The sequence below is a fragment of the Calliopsis andreniformis genome, chromosome 10 (genome assembly GCF_051401765.1).
Source record: "Calliopsis andreniformis isolate RMS-2024a chromosome 10, iyCalAndr_principal, whole genome shotgun sequence".
Taxonomy (NCBI): domain Eukaryota; kingdom Metazoa; phylum Arthropoda; class Insecta; order Hymenoptera; family Andrenidae; genus Calliopsis; species Calliopsis andreniformis.
Genome location: NC_135071.1, coordinates 12,527,384 through 12,550,974, shown reverse-complemented (window position 1 = coordinate 12,550,974; position 23,591 = coordinate 12,527,384). Strand labels below are relative to the sequence as shown.

Below are 23,591 nucleotides of genomic sequence, written 5' to 3'. Positions count from 1 at the left end.
GAATGAAAAACTATTTCGTACCAAAAGTACTAGAACAGTAGAAATAACTCATTTAACGTTTTCATAGGAATCGTGGATGGTTAATTTTATAAATTCTGTTTCTCTCTGGTTTTCTTCCCTGACAGAGTTTGGATATAAAACAGCAGCGTGGTGGAACGTTTATAGCTCCCTTGTTTCCACGAATTTCAGTGGAATCCTTCGAGAGATATTTTTAAGATTCCAAACTGCAAGAAGGGTCGGAAATAAGATAATTAAATTTTTCCAAGCTTCGTGCGTTATTACCCTCGGAAATATAATAATGGAAATCCTAGATTTGGGTTACTCGTACGATACGGTTAATTATTACGCGTCCGATTCCCAGAATACGTAATTAATTGTTCATCGGGAAAGGCAGAAGGGAATTAAGTTAAAATTAAAACCAGAAGTTCACGTTCGATTATTTTACAACAGTCTGCTGCAGTTGCATGTTTTATAGAGGTGAATAGCCGCAGAGAAATCGATTTCAGGTCTACAAGGGACAAGTGTCATTGCTTTCACTTGAACGTTCTCCCTCGGTATATTGTCCTTAGGCTCAATAGAATCGTGTTTTACACCACTAGTTCAATATTCCATCATTCGAAGTTTTTGAGTAATCTTGAAGCTGACTGTTTAAATATTTCACAGTTCTATCGTTTACATAGTATTTTCAAGGAAGTATTTCTATTCTTTCTACGTCGAAATTATTGCAATAAATGAGCTTGTTCAAATGTATGTAAGTCAACTTGAAGCATATGTACTTACAGACTTTTAATCAGCACCTTTAATAGTACAAGAATTTCTTCTTTAAACTACAGATAAGTATCATAGCTCAAAATATATGAAAATAATTCATAGGTAATGTGCTGGGAGGAATATTCGCGATACCAGCTTCAAAGAATGCATTATTCTGTAATCCTAAACGTGAATAATACATGTAATATGATTAAGGTTACAATTCCTGCGCGATTGTATCAGAGTTAATTATACTGGATACACGAATACGTCCGTGATTGAGTGTAACTAGACGTTTGTCTTAATTAATTGAAGTAAATATGAAAATGGATGCGCTGAGATTAAATCCTGTTTATGTATGCCGATTTTACTTGTTATAATTTCATGAAACAAGACTTAGAACGAAGCACTGTAAGCTTATAGCAAGAGATAGTGTAATTAAAAACGTAATACCTTCATACCTAAAGACACGAGGCGTTGAGAATTTCGTCAATTGTGTGAAATAAATATTACAGAATTTTGCGAAGCTTCTCGATATTACAGATAACGAAGCCACATATTTCCAGTTATCGTATAATTATTTTAGATTGCTTTGTATTATACCACTATATGAAAATCCAGGAAAAGTAAGGAGTAATATAGCATAATTACACATATTAATATTTGCTCATATGCATATTAGCATAATGAATGTATAACATTCCAATGTATATTCTAGCAATTCAATAATGCAAGTTATTAATATCAGTTCGTCAACAAAGAGAAATTACCTACTTTAATTCTGGGAATGCTATGGAACCATAAAGTTTATCGATTGATTTTGGTTGTTAACACGTGTCAAAAATTTCGATAGGTAATCATGAAATGCTATTAACGAGATTAATATAATAGTATTTTTATATGAATTTGCTATAACATAAAAATATGTACAAAAACGTGTCACAGTATGTAGCTGATAAAATGCAATTAATATCCTAAGAATCGATATTCGATTATCCTTCATGGTAAGGATAAAGACTTGAATGACAGTCGAATATTACTTAATCTATTTGGGGACGAAAGCAGATTAAAAATGTTCTCTTAAGTGGTATCGATATCTGTTTGCGAAAGCTAGGTTATTAATTGCGAAAAAACCGAAATGGAAGGATTTTCGATATAGACTGGCTCCTTCAAATAGGTATTAATATTTCAGCTGGTTATTGAAAATACTACTTACTTCAATTTTAATACGGTTTTTATTTTATAAATACCAATTTTTCTCAGAACTACTACTCTCATTTAGAAACCAGTGCTTTCTCTATTCTGCTGAACTCTATTAGAACTTCTTATTGTAATAGGTAATTTCATGCACAATTATTTAAATGAGTCTTATTCATAGTTGTGCAAATAAGGCTGGCAAGCATATTTACACAGACGTGGTAATTTTACCGATACAGTTACTTACATTCTTATGAAGTATATAAAAAAAGTACTAATAAGACGGTGGATGTTATGCAAAGTCGTATTTTTTAAAACATAACTAAAAAAAATTGAACTTTTTATCCTCCAAAAATACTATTATAATCAGTACTTTTCATAGTTTGTATATTTTTATGAAGTATGTATATTCTACACTTTCATGAATATTTAAATTTTCTATAATTACATAAACCTTCTCAGTCTAGTTATTCAAAATTAAACAATTAGACAAAGTTACAATTTATAATATTTGCAACTTTTTATAAAAATCACTAGAGAAAATTACAATTTACATTATTCGCAGGGAACAAGATTCACAACTTTTTTCCTCTTACTAGGGTAAGTGTACTTAATACTAGACAGCACAGTACTGGATATTAACTATGTCTTTAAAAAATGTAATGCAACAAAGCAGTCAACCTGCAACAGCAATATCAGGGAAACCCCTCTTCACTCCTGCACTTTAGCCACTTTGTTGCGTTCCATTTTACAACCCTCCATGGGCACACTTGATTTTTGCACCTTTCATAGGCACATTGGGTTTATTTTATCCACGACTATCTTTTTTACTGTTTTAAACTTTCAGAAAGTTTAAAAAAGTTTTGGGATCCTCCTTGGAATTTCTATTTTAATATGCCATCGCTACTTGAGTCAAATGTTTGTAGGATTAATTAAAAAAAGTAAAAGCTCTGAGGAAGTTCACAAAAAAATCGAAGTTCACTGCGAACAAAATGGACTCAATGTGCCCACGGCCCACATAGCACAGAAACGTCTTAAAAACGTGTTAGAGACATTCAGTAAAGTCCTAAAAATGTGCAGAAGACATCTTTGAAACGTTCGAAATTACAAATTAGTATGTATCTAAAGCTGGGTCTGCACTACATGTTACATAACAATGTAATATAACTTTTTAAAAAACAGAATAGAGAAACGTTGTACGTATGTCTTTCTTCTATTCTCTAAAAAGTAATATAACTTTGTCATATAATATGTAGTGTAGACCCAGCTTAAGACATCCTAATGTACGTAACACTCTTAAACGACGCCCAAATTAGGTCTACAAGATGCTCACACAAAAAGTAGCCACATTTAAGACATCCAAAAGCGTAAGTCTCTAAGACGTCTATACAATATGTATTTAAAACCTGTCATGGACATAAATTTCGAAGGTCTTTAAGGCATACACTGTTGGATGCCTTTAAAACGTTCAAATTATATCCTAAAATGGTTCAAACATAAAATGTACATAAAATAGACATCTCAAGACATCGTATGCTATCTGGGGGAGGACTAAAGATCTAACCAACGTGCAGCATTAGGTACACTTCCCCCAACCCCGTTCACAAAAAATCTGACTTCATTACTCAATAAGACATCCACTGCTCTGCACCAGAAATCAGACACCCACGAGCATCATCCAAAAGTACATAGACATAAGACCGAACTAAACCACCTCCCTTTCGTTCCCTTCAGTCACCCCCTCAGGGAACGCGATTCCTTCATCGTCTTCCCCGCTGTAGTTACGGAAACCCGAGCCAGCCGCAAATTACAAGCCAGCTGGAACAGTTTCGGACCGCGTGCGGTTGATCCCCGGTCAATTCTCGTCGGCGCGGCTGGACCCGAAAATCGAGGGGCCGAGTAATTGAATGAAATCCCAGATCATCGGTGTTTACAGCGAAGCAACACGTGAGACCGCCAAAACTGGCGTCGGTGCTTTCCACCCCCTCGTCAAACAAACGGATCGGCCTGTCGCGGTTCGAACCGAAGGCGTTTGAACGCTCGCGGATCCGCGTCCCCGATTGGCCAGCGGGGTCTGGGTCGATGGTGGTGGGGACGCCGGGTCGCGGCGAGCCTCGCAGTACCGCTTCGACTCTCAGCGCGGCAGGGTTGCTCTGGCGAACCGTGGATCGAACACCTACCCCCCGTCCTTCGCGACGATGCTTCCGGGGCTCTGAGGTCTGAGCGCAAGTGAACCCTAAATACGCCCGCGTGATCGCTGGGGATCTGGCCGTGTCGAAGGGGTTGCAACCCTCTCACGCGACGTAGCAATCGTTTCGGGGGTCGTTGCACGTAAAGCCTGGCAACTGACGCGAGGGAACCAGCTCCAGCGGTTTCTATGACTCTGTGCTAAGCGGTTCGTGCAGCGGATACACCTCGTGCTACCGTGAACCCTGTCATTGTCTGGCGGAGGATCCTCGCGAGCTGTCGGACGCTCTTGGTGAGTAGCTTTTTCGCTGCTCGATCGAGCTACGAATTAGGGGTGACGGGACACGAGTGTCTCCCTTTGCTGGGGACTCGGAGACAGGGTTATTAAAATTTCAAATACCCCGCCAAGGATCGGGGAATGGTACGCGGGGTGATGGGAACGCTGATTTTTATTTTGCTTCAATTTTTCTCTTTTTATGCTCGTTTTTGGTGAGCTTTGCTATTGGGTCGGCGGATTTTTTAGTTGGAGCGGGGACTGTGGAGGCAAATGTGAAGCGAGTATTGATAATTAGTATGTTTGTGTGAGTTTGTGGATTGATGGGGGAAAGTTTGTGTCGCTTGTAAAGATATTGTTAACTGGCGCGTTGTTATTATGTAAATAGTGTGATTGGAGTATTTTGAACGCCTTAGTTGGTGTAAAGGAAATTTACGTGTTTTGTCATGTACTATGTTAATGTTATTGAGAAATTAATGGAATAAGAAAGTACCTGCTTGTTAATTAGAAATATTTTCAATTTTTTAAAATACTGTATACTGTACGTGATACTTCACACAGTTTTTATTGAGCTTTCGATCATCTCTGTCATCTATAAAACGACATTAAAGTTATGACACATAGGTATAGTTTTTTATACGAGTTCTAAACATCCGATATCCCTTACGTTACGGTGATACATCGTTTTCTTTTTTATATTTCACAACAAAACACGTAGACACGTGCAGCAGAAAAAGTGCATTATCGTGTAGTACCTATAATATCATTTTTGATCAACAAATCTTTAAAGCGTAGTTTCTTCAATAATGAAATTACATTTTCTAAATAAGTGTGTTTTAAGACTAGAAGTGTTTATCTTTCATCAATGATCTGAGTAACTAAGCATTTATCTAGAATATTTAAATAAAAATGTAGTACTTGTAACATATAACAATTTTTCCTGGAATATTTCTCCTGTACGATGTTACATCGTCTTATTTTCTAAAATATTTGTCAACGAAATACGTAAACATGTGCAACAGGAGAAGAACATTACAGCGCAGTATAATTTCAATTTTTATCAACAAATCCTTAAAACGTAATGTTCCTTCACAATGAAATTGAATTTTTTAAATAAGCGTGTTTTAAGACGAGAAGTGTTTAAATAAATCACCCTTTTCGATAAAAATTCTCTCAACGAATTGAGAAGCTAAGCAAATATGTAGAATATTTAAATAAAAATGTAGCAATTGTAGCATATAACAATATTTCCAGGAACATGTCTCGCAATATTTATTTGAACGCAAAGCGATTTTACATTTCACCAGTACGTATGTAACAGCAAACAGTATCCGCTCGTTTACGCAATCACCGAGCCAAATATTTGTCGCAAATAATATTTCCTTGTATATCCTTGATACTTGGCTCTTTTGCAAACTATTTTCATTAAATCCGTTTCAAGTTCTCCGGGGGCACGGTAAATTGGAGGCGGGATGTCGATTTTATTAAAACGAGACGAGTTTATGTTTAATCCTGTAAATTCATCAGGTCTGAAATTCCAATTTCCCGGTCGCGGGATAACGCCGTTTTATAATTCAAGGAATCGCGCGCAGGCTGCACAAAGAAGAAAAAGTCGTCGAAGAGATCGAGAAAGGTTGCCCAAAGCCTGTAAATCTATTTCGCTTTGCGACGATCGTTCGGGGGGATGCTCAGTTCTATCTCTTCTTCTAAATTCAGTTAGATTTCCTGGTAACGAGCGTAGAATCGCGCGTGGGATCTGCGAGCGTATCGATCGCGAAGAGCCAATCGCTATAGCAAATGAAATAACGAAAGTTGGAGCGTAAATTTCGCGGTACGTGCTTTCCTAATCTGTTCCTTCGTTAACGCTGCGAACGATTCAGCGGCGATCTCCTCTTATGTAGATACAGGACAGCAAGTGCTATGGTTTCAAAAGGTCCTTGCAATACAGCTCACAATTCAGGGGATTTAATTAAGCTCTTGTGTCGTTTGAAAAATTTTCGAGACGATGCCATATGATTGGAGGAAGAGAGTAGGAATATGAGATAGGGTGGAAACATGAGACACCAAGGTTTTGAGCTGAACACGATATTGACATTTTTAACGATTATTGGAGATTAAGTATTGGGAAGATTATAATACTATCTCGTAATACCTGTTGTCATTTATTGTTGTTCTTTTATTTTATTCACGTTTTATGCTTGAACCGTGTGAGAAACTTTTTCCATGTACATATTAAAGTGAAATTTATCTTCATTTATTTTCTGATTTTGAAAGAAATAAAGACAATAATTTACTCGATAATAATTGCTGTTTTAAAATGTCAGTAAGATTTCTAGGATATGTTGGGTTTTTAAGGGCGATATAATGACAGAAAGTAAAATAACCAGTTGGGAGTTATGTAAGACACTAATATTGTTTTAAAATGAAACTATAAGAATAGTAATATTCTATAACATTATAATAGTATTATTAAATACAGTTCAGATTCTAAGAATGAATTATGGATTCGATGCTTTTTATAGCGCTTGTAGGCCAATGATGATTCTGCATGTATACAGAGCGAATTTACATATGTATCTGATAGGGATAAAACTAAATAAATTATGATCGTGTTGTTTCATTTAACACGTGTGTGTTTTTAAAACTTCTTTATTAACGCTTTAACACAGCTATCTAACTTAATTGTCTCAAAAAGAATGTGTCATATTACTGCCTGAATTTTCACTTGTACAATTTCGCCTTAATTTAAGAATATTTATATGTATTTATATAACACAAATCACAGAAAATTCTCTAAAGTTATTCATCAACATTTCTTATTTGCAGTTATTCTGAGACTCTGTAGGTCGCGAAATAACAAGGGGTATCTCAATTCCTACCTTCCTCTACTGATTTAAACTTTACAAAAGAATCTTTGTGTAGTGTTGAACCAATTTATTTGCTACTGAATGTAAGAAATATTTTCTAGCATTCTGAAGAATCAGCTGCAAATGATAGAGTTTTTTATTAATTTAAGGTGGAAGTATTCATTAGCTCGAGACCTGGTAGGAAATGTAATTCTAATTAAAAAAGTTCCAGCAAGAGACACTCGTAAATAGCTTCTTGATCTCACATTTTGTATTGGGAATACTCAGGAAATTTTAATTAATGAAATTCATGAATTTTCTTGAAATTTATAACAATATTGATTTATCATAAAAATTTATTAAATATGTTTAGCTAATAAGCTTCATTCTTTGCATCTTAAATATTTGAAATTGGTCTAAAATAGTGTGTAGGGAAGGAAATATGAAATAAATAAATTCTGGGTGTCTGATATTAGGAAGGAACATTATTCTATTACACCAACACCTTTTCGAGGTCGATAAGAATGATTAACTTCTGAAGCTATATAAGTTTGCAAAAGTTTATATGTTGTTCCAAAAAAAAACAATACAGATGTGTCCCTGTGGCCCACCTGGGGGCATGATAACAGTATCTCCCATATCACAAATTCCCCACCGCAGAATTCTAAACCATTAAAAAGATTTGTCACTATCTTTTATTGATCTTGTAAAGAAACTGTAACACTTTACCTGACCCAACTCGTACAATTCGAAGTAGGCATTTTAAACAGCAATCGTGTTGCACAAACTATTCTTTGAAAAATCGCTTTCTCTTCTAAAATAATTACACCCCTCAAATAAATTAATCATTGCACTTCGATCAATCAACACAACATCAATCTTCAGTACCATCTATCTATAACAATTTGCAATACAATTGAAACATTTTATCGCCTGCTGTCCCATCGCAACAGAATAATGGACGTTGTGTTGTTTAAAAGTTTAAACAGTTAAATTTGATTAAAAGTTGGTTGATTTGAATCCCGCCTTCGTTATCAACTTTAATCAGAGGAAACGTAATTTGCATCGTATGCGCTCGTGCCGCGTAAATATTAGTCGCACTTAGAAAATTAAGAATTTTAGCATTTTCATTATTCCCATGAACTGAATCGAAGCAACGCTTCCGAATTCACAAAATCTCAATTTAAACGGCGTTGCATGGCACATAATTACGTGCCTTCTTCACGAAAGCAGTGGATGATGTCTAGGAGGAACGTAAGTCCGACTTTCAGCATGAAACGAACAAATTGAAATTTCTCGCCGCGGCGAACTTTAATCTTTATTCAGTAAGGAGCTCTTCGTAACGACGCGACGGTCGACTAGAAGTTCAGGAAAATTTGTCGATGCATTAAACTCATTAAATTCTCCTCGTAGGTACGCCGAGTGGTGTAGCCTGTCTCCGATAATTACGATGCTCGATTCATTGTCTAACGTTCCCTGAAAAATTGCTCAAAAGTTTCCACGAAACGGTGGAGGAGTTTCGGTACCATAGCGAGATGTTACGAAAGTAATAAATCATTTAGCGTCAAACATTAAACACATTGAACTTTGATATTTCAGTCCATAGGGGTGACCGTCGCAATCAATATATCATATCGGGAACTCGCGGTTCCAATTACAAAGAGAATTACAATTACGTTCCTTTGGTACGTGGAGATGCTAAATATAGATTAAATACGATACAGCTTGCATCAAATTGTTGTGTAGTACGTTGAAATTTGTTTCCAGTTTTGTCTGTTAGTATCGCCGCTGGATTCAAGTGCATCTCGTTCATTTGCTGCAACTGGCACAAATTTTACCATTCTTGATTAGTAGATCGTAGATTTTTATGCGTTTAGGGAAACTTTTGATGTGTAAACAAGAATAAATTACACGTCTACAAAAATATGTAAATATCAAGTGCAAAGTAGGCGTCGTGATATTTAAAGAATGAAGCAGGGTTTTATTCAAATTCTCTTTTGAAATGTATTTACACAAGCTTGATTGTACGTGAAAATCTACAGTCTACTAATAACTAGACTGCGAATTTTTATGTATTTATAGAAATTTGAAATGTGTAAACAGCTACAGAATGCATGTAATATTCAAAATGTAGAAAATATGAAAAATAGAATGTAAATTATAGTATTTGAAAAATGAAGCAAATTTTCATTTAGATTGCATTTAGCTGTGTTCATAAAAATATGAAATTGCATAAAAATCCGCATTTTAGTCACTGGTATAGAAAAAGCGATTAATGCTTTGAATGGCGACATTTTCTCTTTTTTCAAAAATTGGAAATGATTTGTAAGTTTAGCATTTTAGTATTAAATAAAATATCGAGATTGCATGAATTCAAATGGGTTTTCGTTGAAAAGACCAATCTTGCTGGATGTCTTGTTTGATTTTATAGACACGTTTCACGTGTCTCATGCATGGTGGTACTATACCTCATTTCAGCCCACTGGACACTTTCTAAACGAGCGATTTCCTGATAAATGAAGAGCTCCATTACTTGAATTGCTTGCTCGTCGGACTTAAATTCATTAATTTTTACTTGTGAGGTCATTACGAATCTGTTATCCATAACACATCGGTCCAAAACGTGGGAATATTTTGCTGACAGGAGAGTCTTCAGCAAATGTGACTAGGCATTTAAATGTTTCGAGAGGACTAACAAATGAGTAGTAAAATGTCTTCATAAACACTTTTCGCGAAAGAAATATTTTCTTTTGAAATAAAATTCGATGTTAAATTCAAATTTAATATTATCATATTGTATTCTATGTATATTATCTTTTATATCGTTTTATAAATCACTGAGAATTCTTGTTTCGTTTAAGTTTGAAAAGCAATACAATTTCCACATTTCCTGAACAGAATCTTGCTTAATGCACTATCAAATTTCATATCTCATTTTGAATGATGGCCCCAGCTCCGCTGCTCAAAAGTTTGAATTACAGGAGTTCCATAATTTAAGGTGTGTTATCTTCTTAGAACTTTCCCCTGTGCTCGTGAAATATTGTCAGAAATCAAACTTGTCACTTCTACTTTACGAGATCACTTTTGGCATACAATTTTATGGTGATCTTATATAAATTAAGTAAGTAGTTGCTTTCTGAATTAAAATTGCCAATTATGGGTACGAAGAAAGCTAAAGGCTGACTTCTTGTATTACACTTATTTTGTAAATTAGATACAATTGTGAATTCTTTCATCTGTCGTTGTCGTTAGTCGTCTTTTATAGGAATAAATATGCTTCTGCAAATTGGTAACTTTAAAACATAGGTAACTTTGAAAGTAGGAAGCTTTAACACCAAAATACAGGATATTAAATTAAAATAGAAGGGGATTAGCGAAGGAGAAAGCAATTTTACACTGCCTTAAATGAAAATGAATGTGCATACATACATTTTCTTATCTCGTGTGAACATTTTCCCTTAACTCTTTCTTTCCCCCAGTAGCTACGTCTACACATCAATCGAAATTAAAATCCTATTTAAGTTTTTTATTCCCCACTGCTAAGAAATAACAACAAATGGAACAGGATCTTGAACGTTTTAAAAATATTCAAATATTTTCATGAAACACATATCTGACATATAAAATGCTCAAAATACAAAAATCTCGCTGTAGTCAAATAATTTGGGAAAGAAAGGGGTTTTCAGTTAAATGTAGATTTCTATTACAGTATGAAACTTACCACTTCGTGGCGAATGTTTGTCAGCTCTGTACAGTAAGTTAAGGAAATCAATTACAATCGCCAGCTTTGGAATCACAAGGTCCAAATTAATTCGAGCTCCAGTTACTAGGTTGCAAATGAATCGTACTCTCTCACTTGACCGCTAACAGAATGCTTTGGCCATAAAGGGCCACAATACTCGTGCATCGTCAACGAAGTGCAATGTGATGTTGCATCAAACAATGGCAACACCGACAGAGGAACGCGTGTGTAGAACCGAAGGCTAGCGTTCGTTTCACCCTCGGTCTGTATGTAACTTATTTCAAAGGGTACAGTATTGACCACCCCATTTCATTTCTTTGGATAATAGGAGAATTATAAATCATCTTTAAAGCCGCTCTGACGTCATTTTATTTTGACGTTCAGCATCGATCGATATTAATATTGTTCCTCGTCGCTGTAGAAAGAGATCGCGCGAGGCATTGTTTCACGGATTACTTTTGGAACGACGTTGATAAATGCATATACAGCGTATGTTTATCGTAGCTTATCTCTGCGATTTGCTCGTAGCTCAAAGTATTTGTTGGGTTGATTTAATGTTGGCAGGAGAATTAGTAATACCTACAGGTACAGCGGTGGCCATTGAAGTTACATCACCTTACAAACGTCAGTGCTTTTGATTTAAGAGGGAATATTTATCCTGAAGCGCTCAAACACATGTATCTTTGGGAGTTTTTTAAAGAGACGCTGTTGAATATTTTTAGGTAAATGTCTCTTTTTCTATATATATAAAATATAAAAAATACAGCTCACGTCCCAGAAGGCATTTTATTGAAAACGTATCGCGCTGACCACTGCTATGCCAAGATAGTTTATCTGAAATAAAAAATCCTTTAATTTTCGAGCCTTGATAAAGACTAGGTAAATTAGTATGGAATCTAAAAATTGAAGGATTTTTGATTTCAGATAATCCACCTCCTGAAAATCGATAGGTTTACTTTCAGCTGCCGTCATTTTGTTACAAAATAATTGATTAAAAATCTGACTCGATAAAGTATTATATTTAATATAGTATCTTGAAATTGAAGGATTTTTTATTTTAGATAATCCACCTCTTAGTAGCAGTGATACGCTTTCAATAAAAACCCTTCTGGGATGTTAGCTGTATTTTTTATGCTAGCCATTTTTGTTTTATAAAAAAAATGTGTAAGCATTCATTTAAGTGTGCCAAATACAGAAAAAAAACGTTTGCCCGAAAAAGTTCAACAGGTTCTCTCTAAAAAATACCAAAAAGTGCATGTGTTTTAAGTGCTTCTGGATAACTATCTCTCCTTAACTATCACATAAAAAGTAATCGTCTGTTATTTGTCGTTAATGTAATTCCCTTTTTTACTTGAAATTTTAATTCGTATAACAATTCCAATATATTTAGGTGTCACATCTATAATTACTTTCATATTCAACAAATAGGTATTTTTAACGAGTGTTGCAATTTTATTGGCCACTACTGTATGTGGAATACATGAGACGAAATTACGCGAAGGTGTTTAGAACAATGTTCCTATTCTACGTTTATTTAGGAATGATGAAAAGAATTTTAATTACGAAACCTTATTATCGAATATACGAACAGATTATACAAATGGAATTCAAAGTGTGATGTACATATGTTACTAGTGTCCTTCGTTTAAAGTGCCTCAATGATATTGAATCCAGCAAATTGCAGTAACCGTCATCGTTTGTGTCTTGTTGTACGTGGTAATCCCAACTATAAATCTGTGGCCGTGTAACTCTGTTACCAAGTTTGTCTGATCCACGATCTGAAGCAGTAAATTCTGTTACTTCCTGGTGAACGCTTGATGTTTTGTGGTTCTGTACGATTTCGTTGTTACCCATTTTGCTCCAACAAATTTTGAACGTTCGAATACCAAGACATCGTATTTCAATTATTAGGTATTATTCGATTAATTTTAAAATGCAATATAAAATTAGGAGAAAATTCAAGTTGAGAGAAAATCATTAATTATTTTGTTATTTTTATGTTATATCAAGAGAAATAATAAAACAATATTCGATTTTTAGTTTGCGACTTCGCAGTCATAATCGGCTTATTGGAAGCTGTTGTTACAAATTGATATTTCTCTGAGAATTTGTTCTTACAATCAAGCCCTTTTTGAAGGATGAGCTTTTCTTGGAAATCAGGAATAAATTGGTGCATGGTTTCTTCCTTGAAATATGTCTGACTTGACTTATTCTACTGAAATCGCTGTCCATGACCTGGCTAATACACGGGCAGTAGAATAAGTCAGAAGTCAGACACATTTCAATGCAGACTTAAGGTGGTTTTGCGACAATTAATAACTTTGAAACGAGATATCAAATGAAACTTTGTCATTTTTTATTTTCGTCCTACTTTGGATGTAGAATTATCCTTTAAAGTTATTACTAACACCTGTTATCGAATATCTTGTATAGTGTACATTATACAGAGTGGGTCACGCAACTGGATCACCTGAATTTTTTGTAAATTATTTTCTCTATTAAAAAATGTTTTAAACAAAAGTTGTTTGCTATCAAGAGTAGACTCCACTTTGGTATACTCTTCTACACCAAATAATTCACAAAATAATTCAGGTGATATAATTACGTGATCACCCTGTAGATAAATTGTGAATAGAATCACTCTCTCTACTTAACTACATAATAATAATAGCAATTAAAAAATTATGGTGACAGTTATTAAACAAAGGAGACCACAATAGAGCAAATATGAAATGAAATTAAAAACAATAACGGCAATAAAAGATTATTGTAATATAATTGAATTATTTCTCGCGAAATCATTATTTAGCTGGTCGATGCTGGTGAATATTAATTTGACAATCAAGCTTCACGTGGATAGGGAAAACGTGGAGAATAATTGTTTTATTAACTCGTTGCTTTAATTGGGTTATCTTAACTACATTGCCTCTGCGAACCGATGGCACGAATTACGCACACTTGGCGGTTCTCGCCATGGTACATCGATACCTCGAATCTGTACGATTGATCAGAAATGGATGTTATGAATGTTTTCAATCCAAATAACACTGCTGTGGCCTTCGTTTAACACGATAGTAATCAACGAGACGGTGATAAACTTATCTGTATTTAAATGAGTACAATAAGCTAGTATGGAAACTTATTAAAGACAATATTGCCCAATTATGGAGAAAGACAGGAAGTACAGAAAATTGAAATTGAGTTTTTTGGGATTTTGTGAATAATTTGAAACATTTTGTGTCTTGTTTAAATGTAAAACAGCAGTAAAATATTTTTAGTAGATCCTGCTTTACTTCAGAGTAGATGGACTAGATCAGAATAAATTACCTTCTCCTCGATTATTGCGAAATGAACTCGCAGCAAGTGCCTTGGAGTAAGGAAATCCCTAGAAACTGGCAGTTATTGAATGCTTGCTCGACGAGCAGACGGTCACTTTGTCTAGCCTCTTCATTCTGTGATAACGCATACCCGACATGTTTCCTACTCCAGAGACTATTATTGAAATGCTTCGAATTGCGCGTGCGTTTGTGCAGTTATGCAGTTAAGAATTGTTATCCGCCTGGTCTGCCCCATTACCGTCGTAAGCTCCACAGGGGAAGAAATGCTTGATAATATTCGAGGGATGGGCGAAGGTAGGACTCATTTTCTAATAAGGATGGTAGAGAAGTGGATTTAAAAAGGAGAATTGAATTTAATTAAAATTCTTGTCCCAACCCTGTGTCAAAGAGAAATAGGATGCTACAAAAAATTGTCAAGCTCAATTGTCTAGGATCGGGATTCCGAGCTGTCGTCAAAGTTCTGAGGAGATAGCGAAAATACGTTCCGCGAGAATACCCATTTCGATAGGAAATGGAATCTGAATGGGATGGGAATTCCTAAGTTTGTGGAAAGCGTTGCGCAAAGATTGCAGATAGAACGTTCATGGGTCTTTTAGGGGATAGTTCCCTAAAAATGTAACAGTAAATTGCCTTGTCGCCTAAATGGAAATCATTGTTGTCCCCTTCTCTGCGCGAGAATTTCCATATTGTAAGCGACGCGATTAATCTCGGTGCAAATATAGAGCGTTAATTAAAATATAAATTGTAAGTAACGATTAATGGGACATTAGATTTAATGGAGGCAAAAGTCAGAATGGTACAAAGGAGAGAAACGCTCGACGAGAAAGCACACATAAATGAATAGGTAATGAATATAAAACATGGAATTAATTACAATAATAGAATGGTATGGTTTACTCTCGAAACGCACGACCCTTCCAGTAAATTCAGTCTCAGCTCTCGTTACCAACGCATACCTTGTTACTCTCTTGCCAACGAAAATCTCTTTCATCTTGTTTCCCTAATTATTTCATTCCGTCTTTTCTCAATAATCCGATGTGTATCTCAAATAAACGCCACGTGAACGTAAAGCTTTCAATTTTGATACCTCCATATCGTTATCGGGTAATTAATGAGATACACCTTGCGATTATCAACATAAAAGACCTACTGGCTATAGTATTCCTTTTCAATAGGAATTCTCAATTCCTTTTCTAGACCAACTTCATTGAGAACCCTAATTTTCTCGTATCCTGAGAAAACACTTTTCAGCTATAGTTTGTGCACTTAACTTCGAGACTTTGTTCAAATCTCTGAAATCAAAATGAAATATTTGGCTGCCTCGCGTCACCTCTTGACACCAACTCTTTTTTCATAACGTGTACTCGACAAGCACTCGAACATTTGAAAACTCGTTCGATAAAAAGAGAATGTAAATGCTCCATATCTTTCGCTTTACGTACGACTGCTACTCGAGTTGCGCCGTCAGTTGCAGCACACCCTACGCGCAGTGCTGGCGTAACAATAACTTTAAGACGGAAGAAATTTCCAATGGCACAGGAAATATCCCTCGTAATGGAATACGAGATCGCCTCGATGCGAGGCGCCGATCGGAACTGATAGAAACGAGAAACGGCAGTCCGAATAACATGGGCGATACGTGTTTCGAGAAACTTTCCCGTTGTTTTTAGTTTCGCTTGATCCAGTTCAGCACAGTTCTCTCGCAGGAGCTTTCGTCGGCGTTGAATCTGCGTCGGTTGTGTAAGTATTTCAATCGAAGGGACGCGGTGGAAAACTGGAGATAGAATTGGTTTCTGATTCTTTTCACTGTCAGCTCCACTGCTCGGCTGAATTATCAGCCGCCTCGATGGAAACACGTTCACGTCGAAAACGCTGGTGCTCGTGTCGATGGCGGCCATGAATTAACGGGAAATTAATATTGCGCGACCGACCTTGCGATGTTGCTAGGAAATCTACATCTCACTTGACATTTTATCGAACCCAAGAACAGCCTTCTATTCCTGAGCTCATTCATTCTGCAGTCAATTTATCGTTATATTTCTCAGTTATGGAATTTAATCTCATGGAAATTACAACTTTTCATAATCTACTTTCATTTATTTATTATCCAGCTTTTACTTATTCGAAGTCCTAACCAAATCTGCGCGTTTTATATCGTATAGGAAGAATCATTTAAAATACCTCTACGTGTGCATGTTCACATACACTGTCGAAGCACGCACCCTGCAATAATACGATTATTTCATATGCATAGTATCACATAAGGACGAAACGAGCACCTTTGTGATTACACATATGTGGAACTAACTCCCTCGATGAAATTACGGGCATTATTAATTAACAGAAGGTCGAAATTATCTATCACTTTGAAATCTGTGTAATAGTGATAACGATGTTAAAAATCGACCAATGGCATCCTTTTTTCTGATCAGAAAGAAATCTGAATTTTGTTGAGTCGAACTTTTTCCATTATAAAAACAAGAATATGTTCGTGATTGTAAATACAGTTCAGTGAAGATAATGCCAAAGGGAAGTTTAGTTCCTGAAAATGTCAGATACTTGTCAAATGTAATTATTAAATAAATTTAACTTTACAAATATTAAGGGTCATGCTCAGCTTGTACATTCAACTTAAAGTAATTTTGCATTTAAATTGTTATTTTCTCTTTTAAAGGTACATGGTAACTGCTGGTAAAATTCACAGGCATTATTATATTTTTCGCTGATGAACTCTGCTTGTATCATCTATCTGATAGTACATACATTTTTGTCAAGTTTATAGACTATGAATGAAATGTGCGATAAAATGGAATGCATAAAACTGTCGGGGGTAATTCAAGCAAAAAGGGACTGATAGAAATGAAAATTTTATCGACATCTTCGTCAATGAATGCATCTGTTTTCAAATTTGAACAGAGTGCAACTTTTGACATACACAAAAGATGCATTTTATTAAGAGCTGTAGTTAAATTCTAAGCTGCCCTTTGCCTCAGTACGACTCGATGCTTTTCATTTCCAATTTTTTTAAAACCAGCAGAAAAATTGTTGAGAAGCAAGCATGTTTGTGAATTTTATTTTGGCTCTTGTACCGAGTAAATTTTCAATTAATCTTTTCATGATTTCGTAGAAATTCAGTTTGTGTTACGTTATTCTCCATCAGTAACCAAACCAACTCTGTATTTAATAGTATTATTAAATTTAATATTTTTCGAGCACTTCGCACGTGTACTACATTACGTAAAAAAGCGATATTGATACATCAATAGCATACCTTATTAATAAATAAAAGAAATTTCCTTTCAGTTAAAAACGTAAAAAAGCAGAAATGAAATTTGAAAGGTCACCATAAATTTACATTTAAAAACCTTCAAATATGGTCCCTGTGGCAATAGGGTTTTTTCTCAAAGTATTTCTTCATTCATTTCTCACTCTTAGCCTCGTTTCCCAAGTCGATTTACCCCACAAAACAGAAATGTTTATAGTTTATATTTAAATATAAAAAATTGAGTATTAATCAACTGCCCTGGCATCAGAAATTTTCAAAAATCTTAGAAGTGAAGTTAACCATGTTATCCTGTAAACAGCTGGTTATGTATTTTCAACACTGTTTCCACAATTTGCAATTATTCTGAAGCAGAGTTAACAACGAATTGATAACTGAAACTTAAAGCTCTATTGTTCGTAGTGGTAGGTAGCTCGTGAATTATTGATCAAGAATATTCGACTGTGATTTCCGTCTCGAAATGTGATTTAGAATTTCAAAATGAAATTAGCGTGGAGATTTACGTCCCTCTGCTGTTGGATCGATACCGACCGAGCGATTGCCTCTAAATTAGAGCCGATTGTAGAGCAGATTGGAGTTTGTCGCTGGCGGCGGTTAGTAAGCTGAGAGTCTGATTATAAAACGGATCTGGTTGGGTATATGCTCGGTCGTCTTCAACAGAGCCATAGTTAGAACAAACGTGGACATTCGTAAAGGACTTGTAAGTTGAAGCACTAATGCGACCAAAAGTTCATTTATTGCCTGTGGTGCCTCAAATTATGTTAATTCTCACGTACTGCTTCAATGAGAGTTACAAGAACAATTGATATTTATTTATTTACGAGTCAATAAGAACACTCTAGTCCACTTTCAAACATTTTCTTTAATCGTATATAGGACATGCAGTAACACTCATAAGTATTCGAACGATTTCACAGCTTTGGAGAGTTACAAATTTATTGGTAGCAACCGATGTTTATTCCATGGACTATCTATTAATTTTTGCTAAAAATACAATTACTGTAATTGTTATATTTTTAGTTTTAAGATATAATAGAAATAGGAAACAAATGTAAAGGATATGCATCAGTTACTACGAAGAAATCTGTATTTTTCTCAACTTATGACACTGTTCGAATACTTATGAGCGGTACTGTGTGTGTTCATATAATATTTTTTAGTTATTTTAGTGTTGACTCAGCTCCTGAAATATTGACATGTGTTTCTGAAATATCCTGTATATCTAATACATACTCGATCCTATTGCGTCGTCAAATGCATATCTGAAATATCGAGTACATCCTAATAGTAGAACGCAACAGGGCTCAAGGTATTACGTTCCCCTATCGTAACGCACAATTTCAAACTTCTATAGCCTCTGTTATTGCGAGATACGATCTGCATCTGTTCTAGCTGTCCCGTTTATAAAATCAGTATTATCGTCAATTACAACGATCGCGTCGTTCAAAGCATTAATGCGACTTCACGAAATGCAAACGAGAATCAATTTCTCTGGTGCTGCGTTAGGTAAGGTGTATATGTACGTGTCTGCAGAGAGACACGAGACTAGACTGCAGAAGTACATAGCAGGAAGATGTGTACGTTAAAATGAGATCTTTCTAGTCTACTAGTTTATTGAAAAAAAACGTTACTATAATACTGTGATGGTGTTATTCCTGAAATCAATTCTATTAATAAGTTTTAAACGTCAAAAAAGTAGATTACGTTTCAAATTAAATAGAAAATAACAATTTTAACTTTATTTCCGGGTAATAAAGTAAATCATTTTCTGTTTGAGTTAATTATTTTCTTCAAATAAAACATCAAATAATCTGACAGGAGAGATTGTTGCGAGATTTCTTTTTATTTTAATTAAATGAGTAAACTTTATTTGATTTTTATGCTATTATCTCGTTTGCATAGTCTCTTATTTATTTTAATATTAGTTTGTTGGTGTTAAATCGTCCATAATTCATGGAGTGGAGTCATTAAAGGAATATTTATAATTGCTTCAAAATAAAATAAAAAATGTAACAAAAAATAAATTTCGCAGTTAAATTTAATAATACTCGTTATTTACTGTTTAATTTATACATTCACTTAAAATAAAATAAATACAATATGATCGCATATCGTGTTTTTCATAAAAATTCACTTTTCTCCAATAGATATGTTCTGCAAAATTATAAAATTGTGGCATGTGCCTGTTTTTCACTGAGCTCTTCAGTTATTAAACTTAGAATCTTCAGTCTGCAAGCATATTTATATATTCATTACTGGATAATATGTTAAAATAAAAAATTAGAAAATATTTGAGAAATTACTTAAATAAAGTTTTATTCAAATATAAAATACAAAATTATTTTCTTTGATAATTAAGTAATGAAATAATCTAGAAAAAAATTGTATCTAGTCGAGTAAGGTAATATAATTTAAACAATCACTTTTGAGATATTGTATTTCAATGGTATCCAAACCTGATAAGAGGGCACTCTATCTGTGTGTAATAATCGATAATCGTATTTTGTGCAGCAGATACAAGTTTCAATTACACAGAACACGAACTGTTAAATACAACCTGGAGGCTGTGAATTCCCAGCAGAGTCTGGTATTATCGAAGTCCAACATAGTACGAAGATGTTATGCGAAACTGTCGACTTGGAAAATTCACGTCGTTCATGGAAATGGCCATTAAATTCCCATAAATTATATATCTTCAACATATCGTGATATCGTTTGAAATTTTTATTCCGTTGTCCTACAAACGTACGAAGTAGTAAAAAGGAAGTATGACTTTAAAATAAATCGGTGACCTAGCTAGAGATCACTGAGACCTACACCATTATTTTCTTCATATTATTTAAATACATTATTTACGTTACCATTATTTTCTTCATATTATTTAAATACATTATTTACGTTATGGTCGTTATACAAATGAAATGTAGGTTTAAACAAAAAATTATTATTAAATTACTAGTCAATAAAAGAACCATTAAAGTACAGAGAAAGAAATAAAGCAAAAAACATATACTTCTTATTTGAAAAATAGTTCTATTACGAATGTGAAAGACACATTATAAGAATATAAGAACACAGTACATGTAAATATATCTATTTGTATTCTATCTAAAGTGTCAATTTATGTGTAGTATGTTGGCCTTCAAAGTGATATTACAATATCATTTTTTGGTATTGCTTTTTCATATAGGTACTGTATAAAATTCTTTCATACATTTCTCAAACAGTTTAAAGGTGTATTTAAACTAGAATAAAAAGTTAATTTTCTATTTAAAATGTGATTTTATGTATTAATTAGATTTCGATAAATAGTGGCAGGCAGATAATAGGAAAGATTCAAAAGATATAATATAATAATATATAATTTATAAACTTGGACTGCATGAACCAGTGGGCCCACTGCTGTCTTCGGACCCTTATACATCACACACAACTGCCTCTCTATAGCTAAGCCACTGAAACAAATTTCACTGCATATATTTTCAAAACCTTGTTAGCGTAGACACCAATAATATTATCTATCAGTGATAGAAATAATTTTGCATGAATTCACAGAGCACGTTTTGCTCGTCCTACACTTCTTCGCGGCACATCAAACGACATTTCCTGTCTAATACTTGTTTAATGAGAAGCCACTTCAGCAATCCAATATCTAAATTGCACGGGACGTTCGGTGCAAATTATCATTACACATTATGCGCCACACTTGCCCGTTATGCAAATCCACATCCCGTGATCTGCACTCCACTAACGCAATTTCGAGGACGCTTATAAAGCCTGCGGTTCTCCACTCGCAACAAAACACGGCGGCAGCCTGGCGCTAAATACTCGAGCTACGTGCCTCTCTAATTCACTGTTTTACCAATGATAATGTCTTTGGTCGCATAATTGCTCCCACTGCTGTCATTGCTAACGAATTACGGCTCGAAAGTTTTCAACGCAGAAGCCACGTCGCGGCGAAGCTCATTACCATGAATTATCCTTACGATTCTCCCAGCTTCGAGTCCTTACGATTCTGGAACTTCGAATCTTTTCGAATTTCCTGGGCAGAGACTCGGTTCATTAGTTTACCTCGCTTCAAAAATCCTCTTTCATAATATAGAAAATGAATCTTGGGAAGTCCCCTCGAGTCGAAGTTTTATTAGGTACATTATTTAAGAGAGGGAAGTTTCAATCCCATTTAAGGTAGTTCTTCGTTAAACGCAAAAGTCCAAGATTTCATTCAAATTTTGAGGACCACTGATTTAGATTATAAAATATGAAATCGTTATCGAGAAATCATTAATGAAAGTTGACGCACTTGTGTTTGAAACAGGAAAATTATATTGAAGAACATTAGCAAAATTGAAATGAGGTTAGATTGAAATGTTATGAAGCGAATATATTAATTTCAATAAAACTGTCTATATAGTTTTTTCATAATTGCTAATTAAAGAATAGATTTATATAAAATTTGTCTGTCAATTACAATTAAGAACTAGTGAATTGAATATTCTATTTTCGTATTGCAACTACTATATCTGTGGTTGTAAGATAAAACAACCTAAGTCACATGTTGTTGTAGAGATATTAGCGTTTTTAAAGTTTTCAGCTTCAGTACTGTCTTATAGACCTGTGTCCATAACCCTCATTTTTAGGTGAAAAAATTCTTTTAATGCCCTTTTTCTTTACTGAAAATATATGTAGATTCTATATTCTAAGTGTCAATTAAGATTTTAAGTCAAATTTTTTGAACATGTAACATAGGTCCTTTTCTCTTATAACCATTATATTAAAATTGAACTTTTTTCAATAAATTTAAATAGTGTTAAAAATTAGTGCCATAACATTATACCAATTCTATACTTATCGTTTAATAATAAATTCACATTTGACCTACACAGTTGGTAAGAAACAGCTTAAACCAGAAACGGTGTAATTTTAAAATCAGTCGCAATTGTTAAACACTCAATTTCCATGTCTTTAATGGAGTCGCTGGATTCTCCAGCTTAGTACTTTAAAAGTTACCAAACGTAAAGTTCGCGTAAGTCGGTTAAAGCTTCGTCAAGGTATACAGTTTGCGCAATGTGCAAGATACTTTGGCATTGAAGAAAACAAGATAGTAAACTGTTGAAACCCGCGGGCGCTATTTTAAAATTGTACAGGATCATCGAACATTAAAATAGTTCGTGGAAGGCATAATATAGTGTACAGGAACCGAGGCAAGGAAGGTTTACTTCAGGTTTACTTGAAGTGTTTGCTTCAAGTACACTCGCAATTCGAAAATGGTAATAATAATAAAGATATTTAATTCACGATACACAGAGTGATTCACCAAAATCTGCCACCTAAATTCCTTGAGAAGTTATTTATATGAAAAAATATTTTAGATCAAAGTTGGAGGGTTCGAAAAGGATGCAGGATGCCAGAATTAGTTCTTTGCTATTGTGAATTTTTGTGGAGATATAAAGGTAACTTTGAGTTTTTCAATTGTAATGTGTAAAATTTAAGCCTGCAATCGAAAAGAGCTTTAAATGTTGGGTAAAAGGCCATTATTTCGAGACATTCTTTAAATGATTTTTAAGGATTTAAGTGGTGCTCAAAATGATCTTAAATTTGTTTCTTCAAAAGATTGATGCTTTGTGGGAAATTGATTTCTAGAGAACGCATTTACTTGGCAAGCTTTAGTTTACCTTCTCAAGATTTTTTGAAGGGATATTCTTACAGTGTACTCACATATTTATGAAATTTCATAATTCTAAAATATAGTTCATTTTGTCCAAACTGTTTCTTAATTACTATTTAAACATAATTACAAATAACGTTCTCTGAAACAGGAAGGAAGTATTTCCAAAGGGTATTAAAATAAAAATGTCCCTAGCTCGTAGAGCAGAAATAGAAGCAGCCACAGATTGGCAATTGCTTATTTCGTCACAGGATGGAGGCAGGCTTGAAATGATCTGCTCTTTTTTCAACGTTTCCCTTCGTTTCTCTT

The 23,591-nt window shown here is 34.5% G+C and overlaps 1 protein-coding gene across 1 annotated transcript in view; it reads left to right on the top strand.

Annotated features, from left to right (window-relative positions):
* The first annotated feature begins 4,084 nt into the window (after nt 1-4,084).
* Nucleotides 4,085-23,591, top strand: part of LOC143185322 (uncharacterized) — a 46,682-nt gene continuing 27,175 nt past the window's right edge. The window contains exon 1 of the mRNA XM_076388260.1: nt 4,085-4,426. The gene's annotated coding sequence lies outside the window, so the exon portion shown is untranslated. The remainder of the gene's footprint in view (nt 4,427-23,591) is intronic.